This window comes from Heliconius melpomene, chromosome 17, assembly GCF_056956725.1.
Source record: "Heliconius melpomene rosina isolate 202511_hmr_F chromosome 17, ASM5695672v1, whole genome shotgun sequence".
Classification (NCBI taxonomy): Eukaryota; Metazoa; Arthropoda; class Insecta; order Lepidoptera; family Nymphalidae; genus Heliconius; species Heliconius melpomene.
In genome coordinates this window covers 2,977,539-2,991,808 of record NC_140405.1, presented here as the reverse complement: position 1 = coordinate 2,991,808, position 14,270 = coordinate 2,977,539, and the positions used below count along the sequence as shown (strand labels likewise).

General features: G+C 30.8%; 2 protein-coding genes across 6 annotated transcripts in view; both read left to right on the top strand.

Annotated features, from left to right (window-relative positions):
* LOC146529840 (CD151 antigen-like) overlaps nucleotides 1-14,270 on the top strand; it is a 154,316-nt gene that overhangs the window by 94,376 nt on the left and 45,670 nt on the right. For 2 of the 4 annotated variants that reach the window (XM_085200296.1, XM_085200295.1), the window contains exon 2: nucleotides 1,736-1,764. The exons of the other annotated variants lie outside the window; for them this stretch is intronic. The gene's annotated coding sequence lies outside the window, so the exon portion shown is untranslated. The remainder of the gene's footprint in view (nucleotides 1-1,735; nucleotides 1,765-14,270) is intronic. 4 annotated transcript variants of the gene reach the window in all.
* SH3PX1 (sorting nexin 33-like protein SH3PX1) overlaps nucleotides 1-14,270 on the top strand; it is a 141,855-nt gene that overhangs the window by 94,311 nt on the left and 33,274 nt on the right. For both annotated transcript variants that reach the window (XM_085200291.1, XM_085200290.1), the window contains one exon: nucleotides 1,736-1,764. The gene's annotated coding sequence lies outside the window, so the exon portion shown is untranslated. The remainder of the gene's footprint in view (nucleotides 1-1,735; nucleotides 1,765-14,270) is intronic.

Sequence of the window (14,270 nt, the reverse complement as noted above, 5' to 3'; positions counted from 1 at the left end):
ATGAAACTATTAAATATTTCACTTCCTCGAGGGAGAATCGTATCAACAACCTGTAGTGTTTACTACGCCGCGACTGGTCTTAATAATTATTATATTATATTATAATTTTTATTCAAAACATGTTCTAAATAGACTAGTTCAAACGAGAAAAATAAATAGAAATAATTCACTATTTTTGCCATAGTAAATAAACAAAACGTCTCATGTCACCTACAGGATAAGGGTAAGCGAATAATAAAGCTTGACGGTAAAAGTTGCATCGTCAGGTTTTAATGGAAAAATTCCTGCAATTTCACAAATGCTTGTTGAGAATGTGGAAACCACGTTCTATGCCTCACCTTACTAAGTTCAACCTTAAAGTGTAAAAGTTAAGAGAGCTAAAGCTTTAGTAGGTGAGAAAATTTTCTTAAGTTTTTTTCTAGCAATACAACCAACAATATATGTATATGTTATTTAAACTTTTCTTGATAAGAAAATAAAATTGTAAAAATTTAAATAAACTCGCAAAATAACTATTTTTATACAAAAATTTTGTACACTATACGAGTATGTGCATTTTTTATCTCTGTGAAATAACGTCTAAAATAAAAACTGCTAACTTTTAGATTATAAAAGCTTACTCTTTTTTAGCATTACACTGTATCCCTCATATACGGCAGAAAAAGCAGAGGAAACAATAAATGGTAAGGCACTCCACTCCTCACTTTCTGCCGAATTCTAGAAGCATTGCGTATTTAGTGGCGAAACTCAACACCGCCGCCGCCGCCGACACGAGAGTAAAGAAATAACAATATGAAATATTTAATTTCCTCGAGTGGGAATCGAATCCACAAGTTGTTACAGTTACACGTTTGTGCCTAAATTCAATTCTGCCACCTACGTGAAAAACAATCTTCTTATATGCGTCTTCGCAATGTTAGTGTACGAGTATACCGGCAAAAAAAGTATTCCTTCGAAATGTTCATTTCAATTCACCTGCCATTCCTTACAACAAAGAATGAATTCCCTCATTGCTGAATGCTTTGTGTGGGGCTGTAAATATCATCCCTTATCTCTCCCTGGCCTGAATATAAAATGATCCGATAGCGTTCGAGGAAATAAAAAAATTACGCTCGGTCGGTTTCTACATTGATTTTTATATCTATTTTTATGACACAAAGAACGATGGACGTTTTGGATCTTAAATTTAAGATGATATTTTACTTTATGTTTTTTCTTTTATTACTATACTAGAATTTATTAGTTATTAAGTTATTGGCGACATCCTGGGACCCAATAAAGTATTAAAATCGGTCAACAACAAACTGGTTTGGTCAAGCTCTTCCCGCTAATATGGCGTGATGGCCTGAAAGCTGATAATAAATTAACTTATTGTAATTCTTTTCTGCCTACCCCACAATATATAAGGAGCATGTAAAATTGAAAAAGTTAATAAATAAAAAAGGGTAAGCTGAAAGACAAATAGTTGTACTTCTCTACGACGTAAAGAAAAAAGTTATAAATTTGAAAAAAAATCTTCTCTACATAAATATTAAGTACTTATCAATTTGAAAGAAAAATGTATAATTCTATATATTATAATTTATTATAATTATATGGGCCTTCTTAGCAAACAACCTACGAATCAGCATAATCGGCTTAAATTTTCCCGTTCAATTTCCTCATTTTGGCGGCAATTGTTTTTATTTGTTTATCTAATTGATTTCAAAATTTAAATTTTGTTTTTTTTTTCTAGATGTTGGAGGGATTGGAGTAAAACACCAGGTATGATATAAAAAGAAACCATCATGGCGCATTAAATATCTGACTTTAGACAAAGTGGTAATAGATTCCATATTCACTCTTGGACTTGAACAATTAAACACATGATTCATTCTCATTTCCCGGTCTGATAAGAAAAGCGCGATGTTAAATTACGCCATTCAACATACAACATCTCGAATTGGAGGCGAAAAACCAAAATAAGAAGAACACCAGGTTTTGTTTTTACATACTATTGAAAAATATACCTGATATAATAAAAATAGCTTATACAAATATGACTTGAACTCGATAGCAGTTCGCGGTTTCGTAACTCCGTCATACCATTACGCAGATAACCTGCATCCAGTATGCGGAGAGCCGGGTACTGGCAAGTTTTAATGAAATTGCTTTTAAACTTGCCAATTTTTTATTAATATGAATGTTTTATATGTACGCTTGGTATTATACGTTGTAATGATATCTTACATTGTAATGCAATATTACATTTTATTATCTTTTCAGTATACACTTTAAATTTGAAGACATAAAATATCACCTGTATCTCCTCCCACCTGTAACGCACCTGTAGCTCCTCTGGTGTTGCACGGGGTCGTGGGCGGCGGTGATCACCATCAGGTGCCCCGAACGCTCGTTTGCCTTGTCTTTTTTCCATAAAAAAAATCATCAATTTTCTACACCTAAAGGGTTCTGTTACTCTACATTTAGTTTTATGATATGCGCACGTCGAAGACACTAGCATGAAATACAAATATTCATGATGACTTACTTGACTTATATTCCCAACTTGGGGCATAGACGTCCACAGAAATTTGCCAATTGGCGTGATCTCATCACCAGGTTAGCTTCTGACGGCCGCCTCTACGCTTTCATGGAGGATTCCATCCATTCCCTGCTTCAATGTATGGTCAGGAATTCGATGAACGTGTCCCCAATTCAATGTTCCACTAGCGACGCATAATTTACTAGCCGATTGCTATTTCTTGGAAAAGCTCTCGAAGGTAATATTATTTGTTCGAATCAATAAATTTTATTTTTCTACTCAAGATTCTCCTACTCAAGAAATAATTCCTCTGGAGTTCCTTTAAACGAAACAGAAAAACGTTTAAGCTATATTAAACGTAAAAAAAATATTGTTTTATTTAGTAAGAAAACATAAATCTTTGCTAAAACTAACAATTGCTTAAAAAAATGTTTTTGAATTTATATAGAAATCAGTTTCATGGTGTATCCCGCACACAGCAGGGTAGGCAGGGGGAACCTAATATTAAGACACTCCGTTCCCCAATGTCCTTTCGGCGGTTCCTATGAAATATTAAATTAATGTTTTTAATATCAATTAGAATTTATATAAGTACTATATAGATATTTTTTTACTATTAAAATATATTGTAGGGTAATTTAAAGAGCAACAGTTTACGCCGATAACTTAACCTCACCGTCAGGTCAGAACAAAAGTGTAACTTTAATTAGTTTATAAAATGTGACTCGACAACTTCTGAACTACTGTTAAAGCTATTCCGTTGGTTTGATACACTTTTTAACAAAAGTCGCAAGGAATTGGATATCTAAAGAGCGTAAATTCCTGCCATGTCAAATAATCTACAAATCACGTTCAATTTATATGCAAAGTAAATTATCTAGACACTCTTTTGTTTATTTTTTACAAAATGTTGCTACAAAGTACCTTTGTTTGTGGGGTAGATAGAGGAACCTGGGAACCTAGTGCTAAGACACTCCGTTCCCAATACAGTTTCATACCCACTTTCTGCCGAATTCTTGAGACATTACGTATTGAGCGGTGTAACGGTAATTCAAGTGGGCATAGACCCCACTACCGTCGCGTTTACAGTCGATCGCTTATGCCTCTGCACCACGACGGCCTAGAAAGTAACTAAACAGTATTTTTGTGAAAAGCCCAAAATCCATAAGTCTAGTATTACTGAGCGTCGGCGTTCCAAATGCAAAACCCTTTCATAAAAGTAGGCTTTTAAAATAGGTCATATAGAAAGCATTTGGATAGGAATTTGGTTGAAAGATTATCTGGTTTATAGCCAATAATGTTTGCATTTTAATTACATTTCATCATCAGATTTTGATGACTCTGTGGGACTTATTGTAGTTGATACGTTCAGTAAAAGTTTTATCTTTTATACTAAAGGTTTGTAATTTTCATTATTTCATCATTATTATATTATTTCTAAATAGGCTAAACTAACGTTACATAAATCAACAATCTTTATATAGTACTTTTTTAGCCTCACGCTCTAGTGTTAAGACGCTTTGTTCCTATTTAGAAATTTTCGTTCCTCAATTTTGAGTTGCGCTACTCAACGCCACGCTCTACCACGATACCATTGTAAAGAAATAAAAATATTAAATATTTATTTTTTTCGAGTGGGAATCGGACCCACAACCTGTAGTGCTAACAATTGCACACTTGTGCCGCGAGCGTAATATACATACCAAGTACAAATATACATACCAAGTACAATTAATGAAGGAACACGTTCAAATAACATGAGCACGTCCGTTTAAAGTAAAACACAGAGCAAAAGGCACTTTAGATTAAACGTAAGCCTCGTTTCAGTGTGAGATTTCAGCGAATCTGACGTAGAACTGACAAGACATTGTAGAGTTAATTGTTCTTCGTTTCCAAAGTGACGTTCTCAGGAACAAATGGATATCTCCACAGTTTCAGTTCATTTAGAATATCTATTGTAGGAAAAATATGAAAGAAAAAATTTAAAATTCAACTTATCAATAAATCTTACAAATATCATTATGGTAGCGATCATCTCTGTTGTTTTGATTTAGTTCCTTAAAATAATTATACATATTTTTTTGATTTAATGTAGCTATGAGGGAACCTAGTGTTTTAGTACTAGGTTCCCTCTACCTATCCTGCTGTGTGCGGGATACAGCGTGAAGCTGATAAATAATATAAAATAAATAATATAGTTATATGGCATACTTGTATATATTTTTTAAGCTTTGTTAAAATTTCTGTAGTGAATGTAACAAGTAAAAGCAAATAAAATAGGTGTAAGTTATATCGTCGATGGTTTAATTAAAGCATAAAATTAATTGGAGTGAGCACAACAACCCGCTGCTCACGATAGGAAATTAAAATTTTACGATGTAATTAAAAATTTTGTTTATTTAACCATTCTTCTATTAGTTGCTTGATACGAAAATTTACTTTGGTAGATTTATTTAAGTAATTTTTTAATTTATCGCAACAATACCAATTTTCGATATTTTCTCTGATTCAACTTTAAATTTTAAATTATGAATTAAAGTTTATATTCTTTACTCATAAATACAAGTTGATTTAAAATAAGTCTAACTCTAGGTTGTTATTATAATTTTCATTAAGTCTTATAGTAACAGAAGGTTTACTATACCACAATACTCTACATCATTTTCTTTATTTTTTTATAGAAAATTAATATAATTAAAATATAAACGACGTAGTAAGTCTGACGTAAAAAGACTGTTAAAAGATCATATTAAAGCCTATTTTGTTTAATAATAATAATAATACTTAATTCAGTAATTAATTGTTATATATACACTCTAATTTAGTTGAAATATGGAAAAAACAATAAGAAAGTCTTTTGTTTAAAAACATATTTGATTATCACGATTAGGTTTAATATACTTTTGTTATACCTATGTACCACTTTAGTTAATTTAAAGCTATAAATATATGCATACCGTTGTAGAAACCGTACCGTTGTTTTATTAAACAAATTGGGTAATTAGTAATTACTAATTAGCCATCTGACCTACCAACCTGCTTCCATTACACGCCCATCTCAATAAACAATGATAACCCTATAAGTGACCAATATTGATAAAATGACAAAAGACAAATTATACACTAACAATATTGGTATTAAGGAATTAAATTAATTAAAGCATAACTGTATGTACCTTGTCTCTTACCTAGTGTTTGAAATTGAAGATTTATTTAATTTCTACATACTTTTAACTATTTCTTTTAATCTACTTCTTGAGAAGGATGAGTATACAGAACTAACAATACTGTATAAAATCACCTAAATTTCTATTGCATAACTTTGATTGTAGTTCCTTTAAAGAGAACGCGATTTTCAATTATTAATTTTACATATTCAATTATTATTATTTTTTTTCATTATTTATAAATAAAATAATTGGGGGCATTATTAGGTCAATTTGTTTATATTTCTGTGGATTAAGTTAAGTAATTTTTAAAAATTTCTAAAGAACTTTAAAAATCTCTCTGAGTATAATGTTTGTTAATTTAAAAAAATATTTAAAATCAATTTTCAATAAATTCTGCAAAAAAAAATATTATTTATCAGTTTTCAAAACATAAAAGTTAAACTGTTTATTTTTATAACTTTAACTGAGTTTCAAATTGAAAAATAAATTGAAATCTTTCTATGTCAATTTGTTGTCAGATTTATTTTATTTCAGGGAAGCCTCATTAATTACCCTGAAACGCGTGTTGCATATTTATTTTTTGGTTTTGTATGCGCTTAATTTGTAGCTGTGACTGTGAACGGTATTGTAGAATTCTATTTTAAATATCAAAATGACGTTTCTATTTATTTTTAAAAAATATTTTTGTTATTTACAATCTAATAAATACAATTAATATATCGAAACCATATTCCTTACTAATTACAAATCTCTAATTCTCTCTAATCTAATCTCTAAATCTCAAATTTTTCAAAGAAAATATGGAATGACATCACTTTTTTTTGTTTTCAGCTTCACGCTGTATCCCGCACATAGTAGGGTAGGCAGAACGAACCTGGGAGCTTAGTGTTAAGGCCATTAAAACACTTCCACGCCCCATTAAGACACTCCTGTTTCCCACATTCCGCCGAATTCTTGAGATATAGCGTAATCGGTGGCTGAGCTTAACGCCGCGCTTTGCCTCATTACCAGAGGGAAGAAATGAAAATATTTATAAGAATATTTCAACCCCCGAGTGGGATCGAACCTACAACCGTCGCGTTTACAGTTACACGTTTGCCCCTGCACCATAACGGCCTCCTCTTTTACACTTACAGCTACATTTCCTTTATTTTTCGTACTTTTCGTAGATTACTTCATTTAGATGAAACGTTCCAGTTATTTTCAAAGACATATTTTTTGTTATAAGAAAGAATGTTATTTAAAGTAAAATCCTGTCCAATATTCTCTACATCGTGAACCTCTCCAAAAGATTTACTAAAAAAACTTTGGGATTTGGAACGCTGTCAGTAATACTGGTCCAGAGATTTAGGAGGCTGTACACGTGTTATTTTAGAAGCAAAACTTCTTTTAGTTTGTCTTTACTGAAAACTTTCCAGATAAATGTATTAGAGGACCATCGACCATTTCTCTCTGTAAATAAATTAACAGTGATTAGTTTTATGACATTTTTTTAATTAGTTTATATTTTCTTTAGACTTGTTAAATAAATATTTACATAGCGTAGCACTTAGTAAATGTTATCGTAGCATAGTGGGTTTGATTATAAACGTGACAGGTATGGGTTCGATTCATAACTATTTATATTATACCACACTGTTAGACAAAGCGTGGCGTTAAGTTCCGCCACTCAATATTCAATGTCCCAAAAATTGGGCGGTAAGTGGGAAATGTATACTATGTTTCCTCTTTGTCTCTCTGACTATCATGCTATACGGAAAAATTTTCTTTTAACAAAACAATTTCAGTTCAATTTCAGAACATTTTTTTTTTTAACTTAGTAAATATATGTATGTGTTTACTTCTCTAATTCTAACTTCTAACTTCTTGTTCTTCACCATATTCAGCCACTATGTTCTTTCAAACGCAACACACTATTCTCTTCTATTTCTATTAATAAATATTACAAGTATATTGTAATAAAATGATATCCATATCTTAACATAACAACCTAAAAATATTAAACGAAAAAGAATATTTCTTAAAATATATTCAGTTTATCACATATTTTTAAATATTGTCACATTCGCCGAAGTCATCATCCGAGCGTTCAAACTCGATTAGCGGCATTCGATATGGCGGAGAGCCAACTCCTTAAAGACATTTGTAATCTTATCAGTCTAGTTCAGGTTTACGCTACATTATTCATTAAATATATATAGAAAGTCTGGTGGAATATTATCTAAATTTTGGTATATTCTGAATATATTAGCTAAACTGACTCTACAATTTTTTTAGCTTTTTTAGCGAGAATCTGATGTCAAGACAATTTGAATTTTCTTTATTTCTTTTTTTTTCATTAACTTGCCTTACATTACATGCGCCATATTACAAAAAATATAGGTTTCGTCTCGCGGGATTTTCGGCAAAAATGTTGTATTTTCGTTTTTATAAAAGAAACGTGGTTATTATCTTATTTGATTGTATCTATACGTCAGCATTACATATTACACAAAAGGTTCAATAAATATTCACAATAAGAGCAAACGGCAAATCGATATTCGATTTAAAACGACTACGAATGACTCAATTTAAGATAATCTAATCTAATTTTGTATTGTATATTTTACCTTCTGGTAAACCTGGCATAAACAAATTGTGTTTTTTTTTTACTTAAATGATGGATTAATCAATTAGATGGCTTGATAAATGTTCATTATGTAGTAATTGAGGCCATCGTGGCCCGGCGGCACAAGGGTGTGATTATAAACGCGACGGTTGTGCGTTTGATTCCCATACGGGGAAATGAAATATTTCATATTTTCAATTTCTTATACTGGCAACAAGGCAAAATGCGGTATCAGGTCGCGCAATTTAACATATAATCCCTCGAACACTCAGCGAAAAGCGATGAAAATGGAAGTGCCTTAATGGGAACGGACTCCCAGTTCCCAACTCATCACAAGTTCAACGTATTGAACAGTAATAGCGATTGTAATTCGAACTTATAAACAATACCAATTGTAATTCGAACTTATAAACAATACCAATTGTAATTCGAACTTATAATGTATCAACTATTCTCCTTATATTTTTATCAATTTAAACTGTATTTCAAGCCAAGAAATATAAATTACAATATTATTTTTTATATAAATAAAACAAAAAATAAGCATTTTCCTCTCATCAATCAACTAAAATAAAATAAACGTTACTTCCACCTACTTCAGCTCCGGACCATTAAACTAAGTAACAGTATCGTATAATCAAAAGATATTGGCTCTTGAATCGTGTTAAAACAACCTACAGAAGATTGATCTCGCAAAGGTTCCACTCAGAAAGCAATCAACGTATTAAATCTTTCAAAGCCTTTCGATCCCAGTACAGCGTCCACGCCAGTTTTCACTATCGACATCGGCTTTTGAGTGAGAGATGCTTTAAATATGAATGTCATAGAGGATTTTGTCGATTTGGTTATATTTTTTTGCTGAATTACTACAAATTATTAAAGTTTGTAAAAGTAAATAATGGTGGTAATATTATTTTTTAGGTAAAGCAGGATATATTCCCTGCAGGGAAAACAGAAGGAACCTAGCGTTAAAATACGCCGATTTTTCAAGATATTACGTGTTAAGTGGCGGATTTCAACACCTAGCATTGTCTTGTTACCACAGCGTGAAAATGTTAGTATTAAATAATTAATTTCCTCTGACAGAGAATCGAACACGCAACCGTTGCGTTCGCGTTGCTACTTGAAGCCTATATAGCCCGTAGTAGGGTATATAATATAAAATATATTAAAATACTTATAATTTCCACTCATCTATAAAATGCTTTAGCTATTTTATTTATGTATGTATACATTTCTGTGCTTATCATACAAACTACATTTAATAGTTAATGATGTGTGAAGCGTTGGTTCGCGTTAATGAAATGTAAAATATAAAATAAAGTATTTTCTTTGATAGTTGCAATGTATGGTAAAATATATTTTATTTAATATTTTATTGCAGAAAATCATAAATCATTCTATATTATACAATTTTTTGCGATAATTATTTAAACGGCAACTTATATTTAAATTTATATTTTCATTTTTTCGCTTTGGTGTGTAGCCAAATCGCGGCGTTGAGTTCCGCCTATCAACAAACGCGAAGCTGATTTATTTTATTTTTAAAAATGGTGTTGTATAAAAACAGACATATTTTTGTACCATAATTTTAGTTATTAGATGAAATAGCTTCATTCACTTCAAAACCAAGACATATTAGATGCTCAGCTTCGATATATTGGCACCTACTAGGATAGACCATAGGCCATAATATAATAAAGAACTCGAAACGAATAACATTTGGAAGATTGCCCGCAAACAAACTAGTAAGTGGGTATTCGAATTCATTTTGAACGTCAGCCTTTACACAAAATCCCAATTCAAAACTTACTTCAAGAGTGCCCCTGTGGTATCGTTTAATAGAAAACTATTGAATCTACTGTATTGGCAGCTACGGATCAACTATTACACGAACAACTCGCGACAAAGTTCGGTATTGAACTCACGTTTGGGGAAGGTATTGTAACCTGAATACAATTTCAATTACACAATACTCTGTTATAGCTCTCGTGCTTCTATTATTATATACTACACATTAGCTAATTGAATTTGAACATGCTATTAATGTTTCTATTTGCAGTTGCAGAAGGTAGTATTCGTGTAGGCTATCGAAATTTGGGTTATAAATTAATAATTGTAAACGAAGTTGATTTATATTTTAAAAAAATACAAATAATAACAATAAGAATAAAATTAATTACAATTATATGTTTGTAATTATTGTTTTTATGAAACTTTACTTCACAAATTAATTTTCACTTTTCAGATTATTTCCCCTATTTGTATTGAAAATTCCACACAACACAACGGCAGGTCTACATGTTATTAGTGGATACCCACTAATATCACATTCAATTAGATACATACATTCCGGCTGCGTAATGCACTGCATTATCAAATTATTAATTAAATTAAGTAAATATTTGTATACGAGTACAATCATTATATTTTAGTTACTTTTGTCATTTAATTCATAATTATTGATAATTACTTGCAATTAAATAATATTTTAATATTTTCATTTCTTCGCTTTGATATCGAGGCAAAAGGCGGCGTTGAGTTCCGCCACTCAACACGTAATATATTTAGAATTCGGATAGTGGGGAGTGGTGTGTCTTGATACTAGGTTCCCTCTGCCTACCCTACACATTACACAAAATAAGAATTACCAAAATACATACATAATTAACTGAGCAGTACATAACATACAAAAAACTTACAGTCAATTTGACAATCTACTCCTTTTTGAAGTCGGTTAAAAATAAGCTGGAAATTTTAAATTTGTATTATATAAATTCTACATATTTACTATATATATAGTAAAGTAGCTTACATGAATATAAGTCTTGAAGCATTCCAAGTAAAATCCTTTATATGAGAATTCTGTTACGTTCTGGTTCGCTTGAAACAACTTAGAAAGAGCTTTATCAGTGCTTGCAATGCAAAGACGGTGAACACTTTGACATCTACCTAATCGTATAATTTTCGATATCTGTTTTTGAATAGTCCAATATACAAACGATATTGACATTATGAAAAGTATCTTGCTTCAAGTTTTGTTCTTCTCTTGGTTACTTACAAAATTTAAAATATTTTTTTAAATATTTTTAGACGTTACCTAGCATAGTTAAATTGTCAAGTGGAAACAATGGTTGTAGATTCAATGCCCACTTAGCTATTGCTGAATATGATGATGTACTTTTTCACTAAATATTTACATATATATTTTCTGTAAATACAATATTAATATAAATCAATTATGAGCAAAACAAAAAACCTGACTCCATTAACTAAGTAAATGAATCCAGTATAACTCGCGCCATCAAGACAAAACCAACGAAGATCATTTATCAAAATCAGTTCACTAGTTTAACAATTACAAAAGAACAGAGGAACGAACATACGTGCAAAAACAAAACTCTTATTTTCTTCGCGGCAGATAGCTAAAAATAATGAATTCACTTATTTATTTTTTTCCAATACGCACCACAAATTTCATATGATAACCTAAACAAATCCCTAAATTGAAATTAAAATTTTCATCTTCCCCCCTACATACTATGGACAAACATTATCTCCTTTCCCGCAGCTCGTGCTGATCTCTGCTTTTTGCGTGTGGAGCATATTTGCCGATCTTATCGTATAATTAACGTAGCTTAGTTGGAAGGGTTAAACAAACCCACATCACCCTTTTATTATAAAAGTAAGCACATTTCATATGTAAGTAGGTACTTATGTAATTATCTAGGTTTGTGCTCTATATTTCATTGTAAAATGTTTGAGGTCGTATGTAGTTTGTTTATTATGAAGGAAACTGTTTGTTATTTTCAGATTTGTTTAATACTAATAAGGTGCTTGAATTATTTTTTATTTATTTTCTGCGTTAAGTTACGCCACTCAACACGTATGATTCTAATTTTCTTCAACGAACTAGTCTTTCAACGACCGGACTATTTTTTTTGCATATTTTGCAAGATAAAGTGTGGACCTGAAAAAAATTAAGAAATTGAACCACACACTGGTTCCACCAGTCAAGTCTTCGCCACGACTGGTTTCATTAGTGGGTAAATTTAGATATAATAGTTTATTTTCTATTTATCTTATTACTAGTGGACCCGGACGCGGCTACGCCTGCTTCAACTATAAGAATATTTATTAAATATATTCATGAAATTATTTTCAATTTTCAATAGAATTAGTAAGAAAATATAAGCTTAAATAATCAAAAAGAATAATAAGTAGATACACATTATATAATATGTACACATTATTAGAAAAAATTATGTGAGTTATTGAAATAAACCAACAAAAGGATTAAAAGTAACTAAAGGATAGGTATTATTAATATTGAGTGCGTACATAGATATCGACTCTACGAAATAACTAAACATTTCTCTCTATTAAGCAGGATAATTTTAGCGGGCAATATCAAATAAAATAAGAAGAGAACCAAAGTGTAGCTTAAATTAATTATAAACAGCAAATAATTACATAAACATTTACAATAGTTCGAAAATGTATGAAAATTTATAAAACCGTCAACGTCATCTGCCCGTTCGCGTCGGTCATACTCATACTATGCCGCCCGTAGGCTAGGTCATTTCGAATCAGTGACATCTCCTTAATTATTTATTAGAATGTTATACAGTAAACTATAATTTCAATCTAGATAAAATACTAAAAGTGACTATTATATTTATTTTCATAAGGATGAATATCAAAATGTCGCGGTAACGGTTGCGTAGCGACGCGACGGTTGTTATTAACATGGCAGAATAAATTGCATGTCAAATTAGAATGTACTTTAAAATATATTAGTATATATGTGTAATGTAATGTTATATAGCCTATAGCACTTCTGAAGAATGCAGCTTTCATACAAAACAAAAACAATGAAAATCGGACCAGTAGATCCAGAGATCTTAGCGTTCAAACAAACAAACAAACAAACAAACAAACAAACAAACAAACAAACAAACTCTTCCGCTTTATTATATTAGTATAGATTTAATATAAATTTTCTTAGCTTATACAGTCATCGAATCAAGAATGTACTTATATGAAATAAGTCGATTGTATACGAAATAATGAGGTCGGGCTTTACAATAGTCTTTATATTACAAAAATCCCAGTTCGAGATTATTTTCGTAACGTAAGCTTGATTTCTCAATAACCCTTATATTTGGGTAGAGTTTTGAAAGGTTTACACATGTATTTTGATATTGGAAAAGTGGAAATCTTATATCAACAAGGTGGTTTAGGCGGAACGTGAACTATTCAACCTATTTGAATGTATATAATATAATAATAATACCTAAAATTATTCTTCTATTTACTTGAACAAATTAAAGCGGTAAGTTTAAAGCTTTACGTTTTACAAGAAGGTAGGCAGAGAGGACCTAGTGTTAAGATACTCTGTTTGACATTTTCCGCCCAAATTCGAGATGACTCGGCACATTTCCTAGAGAGGAATTGAAACCAAAAAATAAAACCAATACACTGCGCCAATATCTTTATACCTACTCTACAAATTACGAGAGACATCTCAAGATGAGAAACTAACAAGCATTTCAATCACAAGTTATTCTTTTATGTAACCAGTTTTCTTTTTTCTATTAAACTAAACAAAAATAAATAAAAAATATTAGTAAAACATTCGTTAACTACTTTTTATATTTTAATAAATAATGCTGACCTTCCATCATACATAACTTAATATGTTTCATTCGAAAAATATTTCAAGTGCACTGCTCTCAATGAATATACCTCTTGAAAGATTATTCTGTACCCGTGTGAACAAAATGAAAAAGATTTTTTTGCTTGTAATCATTTAATTATCAAAAATATTTATTTTACGATTTGCGCTTTAAAAATACAAAAAACATCTAGACTTAGAAAATCACACAAAATACACGTATATTTAAATAATGGCAGTTTAAATTCAAAACTCTGTTGCAGTCATTATTAAAATCAACCTTCAAAAATA